Here is a 19152-nt window from a genome sequence, read left to right on the forward strand (position 1 = left end):
CATAAAGAAGGTCACAGCGACCAAAACACTGTGCTTATAACACCCAAGATGAGAATAATAGTCTGATTAATCAACATTACACAAGCATATCAGTAAATGTTAACTTGTTATTACAAATTTCCAATTTAAAAATAGGTCCAAACTTAAATCATGTTTCTTATTTCTATCACTGTAAGGGATTTTCAACTCTTTCTTTTATAGAAAGTGGGCATTAAGCAGCATCTTTTTTTCAAAGATCAATATTTTTTTCAACAAATTACACACGATTACATGAATTATGCTTAAAATGAAAATCAGTGCAAAAACATACAAAAACAAGGCAAGTTGAACTTTGCAACGTATTTTAAAATGTGTGTGGAAATCTTAACTACAGGCTGTAGATGAAGACTATCTTGACACACTTTAAAAAAACTGAAAAATGAAAACCTGAATTAAATTAAGTGTAAAAAATTTTGACATTAACCGATATATCTCAGTGCTTCAGAAGCCTACAGTTTGCAGGCTTGGTGATTTAACAGAGAAATAAAATTTGTGCAAACGCCTTACTGGAGTAAAAAGTTATGAAGTCAGTTTCAAAATGGCTGCAGATATTGAAGGAAAACAGCTGAACTTGGCACAAAATGACTACATTTGATTGGCTCAGTAAATTCTATTCTTAAGAAACTAGGCCTATGATTTGTCAGACAATCTTGATGTTTACTGCCCCACAAGTGCCATAATAATGCAATGAAGAGATTTGTAAAAGTTTTATGAATAGTTACTGGTGCCCAATACCCAAGATTACCCTAGCAATAAAAACCATACATCCATCCAATTAGCCTGATGATTTCCCCCGGAAGTGAAACATTAATATTTCTGTGTATATATATTTTTATACTAATATATGCACTAGCAGATGAACCAGATTTTGCATAAATATTTAGTATTCATGCATGTTCTATTATTAGACTATAAAAACTTCGAATTGAATTACTTAAGTTTGATCTTCATCAAAAATATTAAATTATTAACCTAACACTTTTCTGACATCAGCAAAATTAATTTTCTCCAGAAAGAAAGCTTAAACACTTTATTTTTTTATGTTTTCATGTGTTAAAACGCTAAAAACGTTATAATCCATAAGTCATAAAGCAAATTTTTATCACAAATTCATGAAAATCAAACTTTCAGATCGAATAATAAATTACAATCATTAGAAAAGTTTAATCTTTCTTATAGTTTTTGTTATATAAAACTAGTGAAATCTTGTATGTATAAATGTCTGACATGATTGAAAACAATTACTATTAATGGTATTAATTTTTTTTTATATAAAATAAAATAAAAATAATACAACTGGTCTTTTACAAAAATTTTACTTAAAACCTTGTTTGATCTTGGTATAGGGGTTTATTTTCAATTGAATTTATAGAGCGATGACAACATCACAAACAAAGAAAAAGGGTGATATTAGACCAATTGAAATCAAATGTTAAATAAACTGAAATTAATAGAATTGATTCAAATGAGAAAAAGAGTCTGCAACCTGTACATATTGTAAATTATCAAGGATTATAGATTTCTAATTTCATTGTTTTATTTGAATACATATAAGTAACAGCTTTGTGTTAAACTTTTTTTTTGTATACAAAAGCATAAAAAATAGAAATGAATAATCTTTTTATATGCATGCAAAATATATTGAATATTTGCATCTGAAGGACATATGTTTGTTAATAATAATAATAATAATGTCTTAAAACCATGAAATTCATTATTATGAAATTCTAACTTCAGTGTCTTATTTGAATACATATACACCCTTGGGTTTAAAGATTAGGTGCTTCTTCGTTATTAGAGCAAAATTGGAAAATGAAAATATCGAATTTCAAGTAAAACCAATAATATCTACCTAATTGTAATGTAGTAATGAACATATCCAATAATATCTACATAATTGTAATGTCACAATAATGAACATATCCAAAACTTACGAAAAACGATGAAGTAGAAAATTATTAATGAAAGCAGTTTTTAAAGATGATTAGTGAAAATTAAGTTTTGCTAAATTGGCCTAAGATTTAAGAAAAGTATTACCTTCCTTTTTACGAGGGGAACTCTTCGATTTCTTTTAGGAAAACTTAATGTTCACTAACTGGGTAAAATATATTATTATATAGATATGAACCTCCCGATTGGCAGTATTTGTCACTATCTACATTAATAATTGTGTAAGCATGAAACACTAGTGTCTGCAGGTATAAAAATAATTGTTAATATTTATTTATAAATATATTATACAGGGTGGAACGATAAAATTGTCGCCCTAGAAAAGACGACATGATTCCATTTCTATTTGATGAAAACCAGTTTTATTTTTTTTTTTTGTTGCAAACCATCTACTAGTTGGCCAGTTGTGTACAAATCCCAAGAGCGATAGGAGCCTTCTATCATGTCTAAAAGTGACACACTGTTCAATGAGTGAGATCGGAGATGTGCCGCTGTACAACTCATGCTCTCTACCAATCCAAGATATTACAACAGAACCATTGCCAGCACCTTCAAAGTGCATCGTTGGATTGCCATGAATAACAGGGACGTGCCGAGGGTGATGAAAACAAAGTTTCCACCCACGATTATGGTCTTTGGAGTAGTTTCAAGAGAGGGCCACATCATGCCACATTACATCATCGAAGTTGGCTTGAAAGTCAACACCAAAGTCTACCTGGATATACTGAGGAGTTTGGTAATCCCCTTGTGCAATCAGGTGGCCGCTGGCAGACGCTGGGTGTGGCAGCAGGACTCGGTGCCAGCCCACAAGTTCAAAGAGATACAGGCTTGGTTTCAGAAAGAGTGCTGCAATTTTGTACCTTTCTCTCACTGCCCCCCTCCTCCCCCGACCTGAACCTGCTGGACTACTTTGTATGGTCATACATCGAGAACATCACCAACATGACCTCTTACAACACCGAAACCAGCCTGAGTATTTGCCAAGCTCTCACCAGCACTTGTGGAAAAGTTATGCTCCTAGTTCTGAACCCGTATCGAGGCAGTGATTGGAACTGAAGGTGGCTACATTGAATAGATGTCAGCACTACTACATAATTAAGTTACCTGAATTGATTTTTTCAATAAAAGTTTTAGAATAAAGCTCTAGTGTTGTTTTCTTTAGGGTGACAAATTTATCGTTCCACCCTGTAAAAGGTTCTTTTAAGAAATTAAAGTTGAGTTCTGTCTAAGCAAAATGCAATATTCTGACTTCCTGTCGTTGTATACTCACTCTTTATCTGCCTGCTGACTTGGCATTTATAGGCATTAAATTTTTCTCAATGTGTTTGTTAATTGTCAGTAGAATGTTTGCCTACAAAGTCAAGATTGACTTTGTAACTGGTTTGAATCTCTTTATTGTCGGTAATTATCACTTCGTACACTGATGATTGCATAAGCATGTAACACTAGTGTCTGTAGGCATGAAAATAATAGTTAAGATCAGAATATATTGTGCTTTCACATCCAAGTTCTTTTCACTTCGAGCCATTTGAGGTTAAAATGAGTTTATCAAAGATTACAAATAATATTCTGTTGTAATGAAATTAAATTTGCAGAGATTCCAACTTGTTTTTTAGCCATTGAAATTTTTTAAAGCAATTTATATTATACGGATGGAATTTTCAAAACCAAAGTCAAATATCATCAGAAAATCAACCGATAATGTTTCTACATCGTTTCAGTTTTGGAGTTCAGTAGGAAGCCTTATTTTAAAACAAAGAGTTTTCAAAGAATATGCAAATTGGTTAACCTTTATTTAGTAGCTCGCATATCTTTAAATATCGTAAGCTTTTAATATCAATGTAAGTGCGACGAAAAATTCAACTTTATATAGATAATGTTTGTGCATTTTTCCTGGTTATATTATCGTTTTAAATATTACACACACACACACACACATATATATATATACATACAGAATTGAAAGAGGGAAAAACTAAAACAAAAATTTAATATTTTTTTTAATTTTATTTGTAATTATGCCCAAAGCCATTTCATTTACATTTCTCATAGCATCAGTTTTATACAGTGAAATTGTACCTTCAAATTAAATTATTTATAGTCATTAGAAAAATATATCTTTCTTAGTATCCATTTCAATTTGGAATTTTTAATACATTAATAAACTAGTAAAAATGTCTTATTTTGAAAAACAAAATAGTAACTGAAACGCACTATAATTATAAAAAAGTGATTGTAAAAAAAAAAAAAAAAAAAGGCTTATCATACTGAATAAAGTAGAAGTTGTTGGTTAATTGAGTTTCAGCAATAGAATCTAAATATTCAAGATTCAAAAATACTCTTGAAAAATATCCTGTGGATACTCTGGATAATTAGTGTTGTGGATTCGTAAGGGTCCAGAAGAAAGACACACCTTTGTATTCAGTGGAAACAAAATAAAAAAAACGCCTATACAACAAATAAAGAGAGTAGTTACATGTCAGTTACATTGCCAAGTGTGCATAACACTAAAATGCATATTCTGCCGGTTTTTATAGTAAAAAGAAAAGTTCATTGTTAAAGGTACCACAAGAATTAGGAAAAGGTTTAAGTGATTTAGGATTTTTAGAATGTGGAGCCCCCAAGTTAGAGCCGACTCAAATAATCACTTGTGAGGTTCACAACAAAGTAAAAGCAGATCACATACACTTTTTATTCTTTAAGAAATTGTGGCAAATGTGATGAGCCCGAACCTAGATTGAAAAGTGAAAGTGCACAAATTTGATTTACAAGAACAAAAGTTTGCCCAGCTGGGCAAACTTGAGTCTTTTTACTGGAAAAATATCCAGTAAATAAAACGTTTAGTAAATCGTTATTTTTTTGCCTTTTTTTTTTTTTTTTTTTTTTTGCATTTCCATACACCAAACATGGATATAAATATCACTAAAACATCAGCTGGGTCATAAGCTTCATTTCGGTACCTTACTTGCCTGGGTGGATTGCCTGTAGGCTGAGATAAACCATGTCACACACACACACACACATTAGAAAAAATTATAATAAGATCTATAGCATAAAAGAGTTTCAGCGTATAGTTTGAAAATTAAGGAAATATTAGTGAGGATCAAACAATAAGCAAATCAACCTTAATAAGGCGAACCCACAAAATTATTTGCATTTTCATTGGTTAAAAAAAGAATTAACAGATTATTTCAAGTATGAAATCTCTTGACTCGAGACAACAAAAGTTTTTTGATACTCCATACCAATTGAGGATATGTCGATCAGTCCAACAGAGGGTGAGCCCTACACTGGAGCAGTCCTAGTAAGTCCACCCTCCAAGGCTTAACCTTCTCTCTTTGAGAAGTGCCGACAGGACTACGAAGACATTTTTTGCAAGGCCACAGTGCACCACCTCTTGTGCACTAGCATAAGTCTCCCAATCTTTCAGCCTCGTGCTGCATCTTCTTCAGTGATGTGGGGGAGCCACATCACTGCAAGAAGTGGGTTAAATACCTGGAGACAAAGAAAGTAGAAAGGGGAGAAGCCGGAGAAAATTCCCAGTGATTAATATTTTATTGAGTATTACAAATAACTTTATTATTATTATTTCATGTAAGGTTAGTGAAATTGGGCTTGAAATCAAAGTATAATATCCTGATTGAGTTTCAACCATTTTCAAAGTGTGTCTACTTTAAAAATTGAAGTTATAGGTAAAATAAATAACAATTAAGGAACATTAAAAAGAAAAGACAAAACAATCCTATTTTATTATATCATTAGAATTAGAACTGACGTTGTAAAAGTTAACAACCTTGACATTCTTGGATAATTGTAAATTTTTAAGTTATCAGTCTTGAAAATTAACAAACGTTATGTTATATATATATATATATATATATATATATATATATATATATACACATACACAAGGGTCGTTCCAAAGTAAGGCCTCCTATTGCTTGAACTTAAAAACTAAAACGTTGAAAAGCTGGGAGTAGTATCATTAAAAAATAGTGACGTTTTATGCTCCACAATTTATTTTTCTAGATAGTCAACACCATTCTCAATGCAGTTTGCGAGCCTCTTTTGATTCCACAATCGGAAAAGTTTGGATATCAACTGCATTGGTTTCATAAACAGTTAACAGGCATCAATCGATGTTAATTGGTTCAATTTTTTCTGCATGGCAAAATTCACTCACACATCTGTTTCTGACACACATCCATGACAGGGGTTGATTTCTAAGAGTCTCACACCAATATCTGCAACAGAGATTAAATTTTCAGGTCATGAATGCATGTTCAATATCCTCTGATCCATTCAAGCAGAATAAAAATAGGAGGCATTACTTTTGGAATGCCCCTCGTATATAATGAAGACTAAATTGACGGTAGTACCATTTCCTGACCCGCCTTAAACACTGATAAGCAATAACCGGGTTAGACTGCTTTTAACTAACCCATTAATGACACAATATCAACCAACACATTTTTTAACCACTGAAAACTCTTCATTATCAACTTTCCTACACATTGCGTTTCTGACATTTTGACCCCTTGATGAATCATGTTGGTTTTGGCATTTTAGTCCAGTGTTTTTTAACCTTTATTATTCGAACTACTATTCTCATCTTGAGAGTTAAACAATATATGTGTATTCATTTATTTGCGGACTGCTATGCTCATCTTCATAGTTGTTGTTTAACCATGTTTCAGTTAACTCATCCTCTGGCCTTCTTCAGGCGGTTAACCACGATGGGATAGGAATGCTGAGTCTTGTAGCTGTATCCCCCAATAATTACTGCCTTTCATAGTTGTCTTTTTGGGGCGCGAGGTAGTGGATAGAGGAGTTGAGTCTCTACGGTTCCAGATGAACATTGTCTGAAGATAGTGGTTTCAATCCAATTCAAAGCAGCCCAGAGGATTAGTTAGCCAAAACTTAGTGAGACAACAACAGCTATGGAAGGCAGTAATTACTGGAGTACAGCTACAGGACTCGGCGTTCCTATTCCAACATGTTTAACCACCTGAAGAAGGCCAGAGATTAAGTTGGCTGAAACGTGCTGAAACAACAACTATGAAGATGAGGATAACAGTCCGCAAATAAATGAATACACAAATTATGAAATCTCATCTGAAAGAATTCCAAAAAGTAATCATCTAATTTATAAAACTAACTTTGTTTGTCTCCATATTTTCAAACCATCTCTTCTGAAACTAAAATGTGCAGAGTGGCGCTAGGGGCCTCAAAAGATTGGATTTTTTATGAACCCTTCTTTTATGAGTCTTTAGCCATTTAAATAGTTTTAAAAAGGTTAAAAAGAGGTCGAAATTGAAAAAAAATCGTTGTACATTTTGTACATACATCTTAGTTTATTTTTAATCAGTTCATATGTGTGTTACAGTGGTAACGTCACCAGCTTTGAATGCTAATTTTGCTTTCGGTTTTAGCTGATGGCATCCAAGTACTTTTGTTTTTACTTTTGAAATCACGACTGTATAATAATAATATGTGAAATTAAAATATCATATTTAAGTATATTTTATGACCCGAAAAAACCGCTTGTAATATATAATAGTCCAAATAAAATAATGCAAATAATCAATCCTCATCTTATAAATTTAGAAACAACCTTATTCTAATCCTATGCTTTAGAAAAGAATAACATTATTTGGATAAATATTTTATTTGAATCAACTCATTTATTTACCAAATATATCCAAGCAAACATTTTATAAGTAAACAGGTGAATTACAATTAAGTGACAATTACAGAAAATGAACAAAAAATATTGAATGACAAACCATTAATTTTAAAAAGAAAGGAGTTTTAAATTTGAAGAAATTCAAAACGACTTATTTTCCAGAGATCAGACAAATAAAAGGACAACAAAAAAGGTGATAAGATTAATTTAATATTTAACTTAAATATAAATTTAGTGTTTTTATTTTAATTATTAATTACAAAATAACTCATATCCCTATATATTATGTATGGCATCCCCTCTGCATCTTTTACGTTTCGTCTCGTAGCATCTGAAAATAGTTTGTGGCTTCTTTGAAAAACCTTGGTCTGGTTCCAAATTTAAGCTTTGAAGTTTGTCTGGAGACGAGCTACAACATAAAAGTTGTAGAGAGAGGAATAATACAAGTTTATGTTGAAAAACAAAGCAAAAAAAAAACTTACTTCATAAAATTAAGAATAATAACGCAGTCATCAATAGAAGAATTTTAACGAATAAATTCTTTGATAATTGTCTGTCAAAACATGCTTATTAGTCACTTTTATTTTTATACTTTTCATTGTACTTACAAATGTTACGTTTTTCAACAAACATTACAGAATGGGAGGTGGGGATTTTTAAATGAAAATAAAATGTATTTACATTTAAGTAATAAACTATTATATCCTGGGTTGTGGAGTCTGAGATTTTGAAATGAGTGGGAGTTATAAAAATGCAAGGCCGAGTTGATTTAAAAAGGTGAATAAAAAATAAACAGAAAGTTTGAATATTGGAAGATTTTAAAAAAGGTGCCTGTCAAAAATTTTGGAATTCCGCGGGTCCAGGGTCGGATATTTGGGAATTCCGCGGGTCCAGGGTCGGATATTTGGAAATTCTACAGGTCCAGGGTCGGATATTTAGAAATTCTACAGGTCCAGGGTCGGATATTTGGAAATTCTACAGGTCCAGGGTCGGATATTTGGAAATTCTACAGGTCCAGGGTCGGATATTTGGAAATTCTACAGGTCCAGGGTCGGATATTTGGAAATTCTACAGGTCCAGGGTCGGATATTTGGAAATTCTACAGGTCCAGGGTCGGATATTTGGAAATTCTACAGGTCCAGGGTCGAATATTTGGAAATTCTACAGGTCCAGGGTCGAATATTTGGAAATTCTACAGGTCCAGGGTCGAATATTTGGAAATTCTACAGGTCCAGGGTCGAATATTTGGAAATTCTACAGGTCCAGGGTCGAATATTTGGAAATTTTTATGGGTTTGTAGTTTTTGATAGGGTTTAGTAAAAAGGTTTACTTCACAAATTAACTAGTTATAGAGTATCTGAAAATGTTTTTTCAGCCATCAAATCTTTTTTCTCAGATATGATTGTTAAAATACTCGTTTATGGTCACAATTCTGAAACACATAATATCAATGCCGGTGTGCTTTAAAACCCTCCATCAATGATCTCTCAAATCATATTATAAGTTCATTCGATGAGATTGATGCAAATGACACAACCATCTATGACAAAATTTCAAAGTGCACTAGTGATAAAGATCTTATTCTCCATTGTCAGATCTGGAATATATCAAGCAATGTTAGAAAAAGGTGGCTGATTACTTTTAATACATTTAAAAGAAACAAGCCTTGCTTCTTTCACCAGCAATGCTCCGATCCCCACTTTGCCTCAATTGAAATGAATTACTCCTTAAAAAATTGAAATGAATGACCCCTTAAAAAAAAAAAAAAAAAAATATACACTGTTTTGTACCTTTCATGTAACACTATAGTAATTGAGTACATATTCAAATCGATACAAGCGTCAGCTTACTGAAGTGTGAGTATTGATCTTAATTTAAACTAAAGGCAATTGTTTTTTTTGTTTTTTTTTTCATTTAATTATAATATTGCAAGAAATGAAAAAGATCTTCAGTCATTTTTGACAAGTTGATATACTGGAAATAAAGGAATTATTTAGTCAATATGTTTTTCATTTAATAAAAGATTGTTAAGTCTTGTAAACTCATTTCACGAATTAATACAACAATAACTACAAATATTTAAGTTATCAACATTTTTTGACGTGACTCATACTTTTATTAAAACAAATTACAACACAAATTGATGATTTTTCTCAATTTGTGGAATTCATCAAATAATAGCCGAGAGATTTACCATCCCAACTCACTATATGTTTCTCAAAAAATAAACAACCCATTTCTTTCTACTTATTTATTTTAGCTGTCAGTCCTTGTATAATTTTCTGACCATTCTCCAGAAAGTCACAATATTTTTTTTCTTTGAATTTCCCATCCGTTTATTAGAGACTTTCATTATTTTTTTTACCATATGTTCTCTTCAATTCATCCTACAGAAAAATCTTACACAATTCCGAGGACAGTACAACCCTCAGTTTATAAAACTTTAAGCGCACCATTCATACATTAAAAATAAACTGATTGTTGTGAAATGGAAGATTAAATTTCATGCCGCCTTAACCCCTTCCCCTTTGGATACATTTTCAACTGAATTTCTAAAACTAAATATAGAAACTCGGTGAGAATTCAACATGCTTTCTTACAACTTTCTTACAAAATGAGATCAATTTCCACCATGACTTAAATTGTATAAACCAAATATTTTAGGCCAGAGTCTGGAAGAGTTAATCTGTTTTGATAAATTGTGATTTTCTATATTTCTATTTAATGGTGAAATTTTATTAATTATAAAACAATTTTAAGATATTTATATAATTGAATGATTAAGAAGTTTGTTTTCAGAGCAGATTTTTAACTTGTCACATTATACTCTACCTGAGAATGACCAAGTTGTAATGGGTAAAACCAGTTTAGTGGCTTGAACATAATATTATCAAAAATTATGTAGAGGCGATAAATATTGTTTTATATATTTTTTTGTTAATATTAGTAAATGAGGAACCATTTAGAGTTAAAATCTATTTAATATTACACTTGTAATGTTAACATGCTTGAAATATGTACATATGTTGAAATAATCGCTCACTTCCGTTTGTATGAAAACTCCATTGTTTTTTCTCTAGCAATTATTTTAGCATTTCAACCATGTTCTTAACATTACAAGCATAATACTAAATAGATTTTAACTTGAAGTGGTTACTCATTTACTAATATTTAAAAGAAAAAAGAAAAAACAATATTTAATCACATGTTCTGGCCACTAAACTGCTATTTTACCTTGTGTTGTTTAAATGGCCTAAACTTCTGCATTCATCTTCACCATGTGACAAAAGTCAATATCTTTAATAAGATTGAACCAATTTTTTTTTTTTTTTTGCTCATCTAAAAAGAAATGTGCCTGCTTATAGGATAATAGTTTTTTATGATAGAAACATATTGGCAGCCAAATATAGAAAAGACAAGGCCATCAAGCCAGTCATTGTTATATGGAACAAACCTGAATGGACTACTCTCATTATTGAAGTAACTACTCCCGAACGACTATGATCCCAATAGAGCCGAATGTGAAAATATTATCTCAAGAATAGGTTAAAAACAACATGGTTTTAAAAGAAATAAACATTATACCGGTTGTGGTATGTGCAATTTGCTTAAAAGAATTTTTTTAATCTTAAAAATACTTGGGCACAATCCATAGAAGATCGAGCTGTAGTGAAATACAGGTAGCAGCTATAGAAGGACAACATCTATCCTTAAAAAACCTTGGATAGAAATTTAAATCACAAGTAGCCCCGTTGCAGCCAGGTGGCTGCATATTGTGAAAGAAAAGCGAGTAAGTACAGTGTATTTACATAATTTTTATTTGCATGAAAGAAACAACAACAGTGGAAACAACAACAGCAAGGAAGTTTTCAACACGAAAGTATTTCTACTGTCTCATCGCTCATTAGGACTAAGATTTCTTTCAGTCCTAGGTTGTATCTCCTTGAGTGCTCTCCAGTGGATCGTTTTCTTTCATTCAGCACCAGATTTAATTGCTGTGGATTCTCTTGGCAGAGGATCTGACAGGCCATCCTGAAGTCATGGGCATAAAGGTTCCAGTCTCTCAGATGCTGCTGAAGAATATCAATGAGGTTCTGGAGAATCTGCTTTTCATGGACAGTAGCTGATGCTGGTAGGGTTACAGTAGCTAGCCTGACTTCATTCTCTTTTTGAGCATCATCAGGGTCCATGACATAAAGATGGGCAAACTTGGGTTCTTGTTCTACATCTGTCTGCAGTCCCCCCATCAGTATGGATACCTTTCCTTTTATGGTGACTGTTGGTTGCCATCCATGGTGTCCAGGTGGTCCTGGTGGGTGATCGACTTTGAGACAGGCCATTGCTAGCGAATTATTTATCTGCCTAGTGTACTTGAGAAAGCATGCAGAGCAGGGATGATTTCCTTCCCAAAGTTGTTTCAATGGATCAGAATGATCAGGGAATGTGGGTGGGGCAACTTTTCTGTTCTTACAACACATGCCTGTTGCTTCATTTTTCCATTTAATCGCATGACAACTTGGGCATACTGTGGCCATTGGGGAGGCTGCACCATCTTCAGTGATGAGAGATCTAACACTGGAGAAGGAAACCAATTGGTCTCCAGAGAGGATTTTTTCAGCGGTGCATGCTTTATTGTAAGAAAGGCCTAGTTGTTTTCTCTGGTGCTCTCGCCGATCAACTGTCTGTCTTCTGTCCTGATCATGCCATAAACTCCTGGTGTGTAGTGACTCCCCTCGCCTCGCATTATCAGTAGCCTCCCGATCCTCTTGTAGTCTTTTATCCCTGGTGTGTGGTACCTCCTGTCACCTTGCATCAGCAGTGGCCTCCTGATTTCTTTGAAGCCTTTCATCCATGGTGTGTGTCACCTCACATAAGCTGTGGCCTGCTGATTTCTCTCAAACCTTCTTTTTTTTTGACTCTGGAGACATTTGCCGTCTTCTCTCTTAAGATTTCACAGCTTGATTCATTTTCCGATCCAATGAACTTTTCTGTCTTTTAGGCATAGTGATTGCTGGAACAATAATACTGTAGAATAAAATGATGTTGGGGAAATTTAATATTAGACATGGACAGGTAGACAGACACACACACACACACACACAGATCGATACATAGGACATTATAGGCATATAGATATATAGATACACAGAAAGGTATATAGACATAGACACAGATCTATGGAAATATAGGCCTACTATATAGATAAACAGAAAGTTCTGTCAGACACATATAGATATATAGATACAGGGATTGAGAATGAACTAAAAATGTAACTTTTTTGCATTTTTTGCATGCAGTTTTTTGCATTTTTATTTTTTTGCATTTCCATACACCAAACATGGATATAAATATCACTAAAACATCCGCTGGGTCATAAGTTTCATTTCAGTACCTAACTTGTCTGGGTGGGTTGCCTGTAGGCTGAGATAAATCGCGTCACACACACAGACAGTAGGAAAATTTATATATAAATAACGAAATTAAGGGTTGGAATTCAGGAAAGAAAGCCCGGCCTTTTGATTTCTTTGAACGAATTAAAAAAAAAAAGAAAAGATGTGCTTTAAAACACACCGAAATGATTTAATTCATAAAATATTTGCTACCCATAATAAATCTAGTTGGGTTAGGGAAAAGAATCATTTTGAAACAGAAAAAAATCCTTGGATCCAATCCGATCCATATTTCCAGTGAAAGTGTTCTTTGAAGAGTTTTGAGGCTGATAAAGTTTAAAGTTAACAAATATAGCAAAGACTTATTCTAACTTTTCTTTATTTTCATACATAACTAGAATTCTTCGTTAAAAAAAAATGTTTGTTTTCATAGAAAAAAAATCACTCTATATAGAATATCATAATCTTGTATATAAAGTAGTGCCAGCCAAAATGGTCGTATGTAAATACTTAAGTTTTTCTCATTCAAGATAATATTGAATTCTGTTTTGCCAATTATTTATGGCAAACATTGGACCATGTTCTTAAAAATATGTATTTAAAATCAATGATATTGAATACAGAACTTATAATTTTGTATATTCCTCCAATTTTCCTAATCTATAGTATAAATCTCATCTGTCTGTTTAAATATGTATGTACGTATGTATGTCTGCCTAAAACTTTTAACAGAGACGACAGATTTTCATGAGATTGGTATTGTTTTGATGCTCGGCAAATATCTAAAAATTGGCTAAAAACATTCATTCTTTCACCCTCAACTGGACACTTTTGTACAAGGAGGGGTCACATTTTCGGCGATATTTTCGAAAGTCATCCCCTCTTTTTGATTGTCTAGCCTTAATTTAAAACTTCACCACTTCCAGTTTGGCGATGGACGCAACGGCAAAGATGTCACTTTTTTTTTCACATTCTTTTCCTCCTTCGTGGTATAGGTTCGAGCCTGCCTGTCTACTACAACTTTTTTTTTTTTTTGCTCAATACACACCTCCAAATTCCAGGGCAATGCCAGGCACCCAGACTAGTGTAATCTATAATATAAATCTCACCTGTCTGTTTAAATGTGTGTATATGTATGCCTCACATCATTATCTACAGAAGAAGTGCGAGTCTTATGAATACACTTTTTATTTAAAAAAAAAAAGTCCAGCTGCTTTAAACGCTGATCGTTTGGATTTTGTTTTCGTCTGCTTTCGACGTCCATTCATTTGTAAAGTTGCACAAACACATCCACGAATGATTGTCTCTTCTACAAATTGTTTGTATTAGATTTTTTTTTTATTATTCATGTCAAACTCAATACCCATCACCATCATCCTGATCATTGAGGATTTATGACTCCGGTCTCACAGCTAGAGATGAAAGAATTCACAAATGATGAGACATAGGGCATTCTAAGTAACCTCATATTTAAGGGTAATAAAATAAATGAGCCCCCCACTCCCCGCTTCTTTATTTAAAGAAATTTTATCAACTGGTGGGCGAGTGATTTAAGACTTTTAGTCGCCCCAAGAAATTGTGGTGAATGGTCTTGTAAAGTCTCAAAGTCTGTAATATATATATATAATATATATCTGAGCCAGATATCGTGCACCAAAGGATTTGAAATAATTCTGATAGTAATAATTGTTATTTATAAGAAATAACCTTAACCAATAAACAAAACAAACAAGTTGTACACGCTGATACAACCATACAAGATGAATCTACACCCATACAAAAAAAATATATTTTGCCCCTCAGATTTTACAGTCTCAGATCACTTCATTCTTTAGTGAGTCACTTATGGCCCACCCTATATATATATATATATATATATATATACTATGCATTGTATATATATATATATATATACTATGCATTGTATATATATATATATATATACTATGCATTGTATATATATATATATATACTATGCATTGTATATATATATATACTATGCATTGTATATATATATATATATACTATGCATTGTATATATATATATACTATGCATTGTATATATATATATATATATATACTATGCATTGTATATATATATATATATATATATACTATGCATTGTATATATATATATATATATATATACTATGCATTGTATATATATATATATATATATACTATGCATTGTATATATATATATATATATATACTATGCATTGTATATATATATATATATATATACTATGCATTGTATATATATATATATATATATACTATGCATTGTATATATATATATATATACTATGCATTGTATATATATATATATATATACTATGCATTGTATATATATATATATATATATACTATGCATTGTATATATATATATACTATGCATTGTATATATATATATACTATGCATTGTATATATATATATACTATGCATTGTATATATATATATACTATGCATTGTATATATATATATACTATGCATTGTATATATATATATACTATGCATTGTATATATATATATACTATGCATTGTATATATATATATATACTATGCATTGTATATATATATACTATGCATTGTATATATATATATATACTATGCATTGTATATATATATATATACTATGCATTGTATATATATATATATATACTATGCATTGTATATATATATATATATACTATGCATTGTATATATATATATATATACTATGCATTGTATATATATATATACTATGCATTGTATATATATATATACTATGCATTGTATATATATATATACTATGCATTGTATATATATATATACTATGCATTGTATATATATATATACTATGCATTGTATATATATATATACTATGCATTGTATATATATATATACTATGCATTGTATATATATATATATATATATATATACTATGCATTGTATATATATATATATATATATATATATACTATGCATTGTATATATATATATATATATATATATACTATGCATTGTATATATATATATATATATACTATGCATTGTATATATATATATATATATATATATATATATATATATACTATGCATTGTATATATATATATATATATACTATGCATTGTATATATATATATACTATGCATTGTATATATATATATACTATGCATTGTATATATATATATACTATGCATTGTATATATATATACTATGCATTGTATATATATATACTATGCATTGTATATATATATACTATGCATTGTATATATATATACTATGCATTGTATATATATATATATACTATGCATTGTATATATATATATATACTATGCATTGTATATATATAGATATACTATGCATTGTATATATATAGATATACTATGCATTGTATATATATAGATATACTATGCATTGTATATATATAGATATACTATGCATTGTATATATATAGATATACTATGCATTGTATATATATAGATATACTATGCATTGTATATATATAGATATACTATGCATTGTATATATATATATATATATATATACTATGCATTGTATATATATATATATACTAGGCATTGTATATATATATATACTATGCATTGTATATATATATATACTATGCATTGTATATATATATATACTATGCATTGTATATATATATATACTATGCATTGTATATATATATATACTATGCATTGTATATATATATATATATATATATATATATACACATACACACACTATGCATTGTATATATATATGTACACTATGCATTGTGTATATATATTTATATATATGTATACTATGCATTGTGTATATATATATATATATATACTATGCATTGTATATATAAAATTTGAATTTAACAGGAAAATACTATTTTAAAAAATAGCACGGTAACAGAAGTGCATAAGTGTCACTTTAGGTACTTATTGTGCGTTGAGTTCCATGGCGACCAGCATAATTATTTAATCGTCGCTCCCTTAGCCCCCCCCCCCCCAGTCAAGGCTAATGCATGCGCACGTAACATTTTTTTTATTTACTGACGTTGGCTTATAAACTTAAGATTTATTGATAATTTCGTAACCCTTAAACGCATGCCGGAAGATTTAAATTGGTTCAATATTGTTGTAATGAAAAAATAAAGTTTCATTCAACACAAAACCAAAAACACATATTAATGATAAATGATTTATTATTCTATTCATTGAAATTTACTAATTTTTAAATAAAAAAGTAATTAAAAAAAAGTTAATAAAAAAATAGTTGCTTATGTGCGCATAAAAAATTTTTTTTTTTTTTTCTTTTAGATTAGGTCCACCTTGGAATCACCCCCCTCCCCAACCTCCAAATCTTAAGAACAGCTTCCGGAATAAACACCACTTTTGGAGGGGGGGGGGCTATTTGTAAAATTTAACTGATATTTGTTGTCAGCATACCCACCCGAAAATACTATTAAAAAAACAAAAACAAAGGAGGGGTTCAGTGCCCCTGGCAGAGAACATAGATTTATTTATCAATAAAAGCTGCGGAGAAGTAAATTTATTTATCAATAAAAGTCGTCATTTAAAAAAGAAAATTGTGGAGGTGGACCCAAATGTAAATATTTACCCAAAAAATTATCCTGAAGTTTATTGCAAAAACGTTTTGTTTTCGCACTATTCAACAATTTGTTCATCCACGCATGTAAATTTAAAAATATTTGTAAAAGTGAGAAGTTATCAGAAGTTATCAGTAAATGATTTAGTTTTTTTTTTAAATTTATTTATTTATTTTTTTTTTTACATTAGGTCCACCTCCACAAATGTTAAGAACGGCTTTCAGAATAAACACCCTCAACCTCTCCATGTTAACAACGAATTTCGGAATAAACACCATTGGGGAGGGGGATATTTAAAAAACAAAATGTCGATAAAAGTCGTCATTTAAAAATTTAAAATCAAATGTTTGTAAAAGTGAGAAATTATTAATTCAATAATTATTAATAAATGTTTAGTAACATTTTTTGGTGCTAATGCAGAGAGTGATCAGCGCTATTTTTTAAATCGTGTTTTTTTTTTTATTCCAACCAATCTTATATCAAAAAACAAAAAAAAAACTCAAAAAGCAAGCGACAAACTTTTTTTTTTGGCCTTATATAATAAAGAAAAAATTTGTAAATTAAAAAATTTGATAGATAAACAAATGAATTATGTTTTGTTTTTGTTTTTTTTTTTTTACTTACTAAACAGAAAATGAAATATTTCGTCAATTCGTGGCTGTGAAATGAATCGAACCGGAAGTTCAGTTTTATCAACAGAACAGATTCGCACCACGGTTAAAAAAATATATTTATTTTATTTAATTTTTGAATAATTTGCGAGGTAAATTTATTTTAATAACATAAAAACATGCCTTGACTCTAAAGATGGGTTGTCTGAAAATTTCAAATAAATTGGTAACGTAGAAATATGATTTTATTCGTTTGGAACGAACCAAATTTACATTTATATATATATACTAGCTGTACCCTGCCACGCGTTGCAGTGGCTCAATTTGGTGTAATGGAAAAATTTAATAAAGGAGAAAATGCATGTTTCTTATATTAGTACAGCAATCCACTGCAAAAAGTGAAAAAGAAGGCGAAACTGAAAAAAATGGTACTCTTGCAGAATTTGATCTGGATCCTTGAGAGTTTCTGTCAATCATTCATGTTTTGGACTTGACCAACAATCAGTGGATGAAGCCGAACGTAGCAAAAATGTTGAAACGCTAAATGCTTTTTTTTTTTGTTGTTGTTTTAAAAAATGTGAGTTAGTAATTAATATTTGGTTGATGGTGGGGGGGGGGGGTTACTATACACAGATTCAAAAAAGTCGTCCAAAAACAAATAAATGAAAGCAAAGGTAAGGTAATTTACGTTTTTACCTAATTGGATAATCGTTTAGTGTTTTTATGTAATGTAAAATGTTTAATTGGCTCAAAAAACAGAAATGGTCGCGGATTCTGTTGAATACGTTAAGTTTGGGAAAGTAAGTTGAAAACTAAAAACTATACAAAACAGTGCCTGAAACTCACCGAACATATGTTACCATGATATAGGCTGGCATAATCGGTA

General features: G+C 30.7%; 1 protein-coding gene across 1 annotated transcript in view; it reads right to left on the bottom strand.

Moving 5' to 3' along the window:
- The window catches only part of LOC145247393 (uncharacterized), a 288614-nt gene that overhangs the window by 229232 nt on the left and 40230 nt on the right, over nt 1-19152 (bottom strand). The gene's annotated exons all lie outside the window — the stretch shown is intronic.

This window comes from Euprymna scolopes, chromosome 25 (assembly GCF_053919585.1).
Source record: "Euprymna scolopes isolate OS-2025 chromosome 25, ASM5391958v1, whole genome shotgun sequence".
NCBI lineage: Eukaryota > Metazoa > Mollusca > Cephalopoda > Sepiida > Sepiolidae > Euprymna > Euprymna scolopes.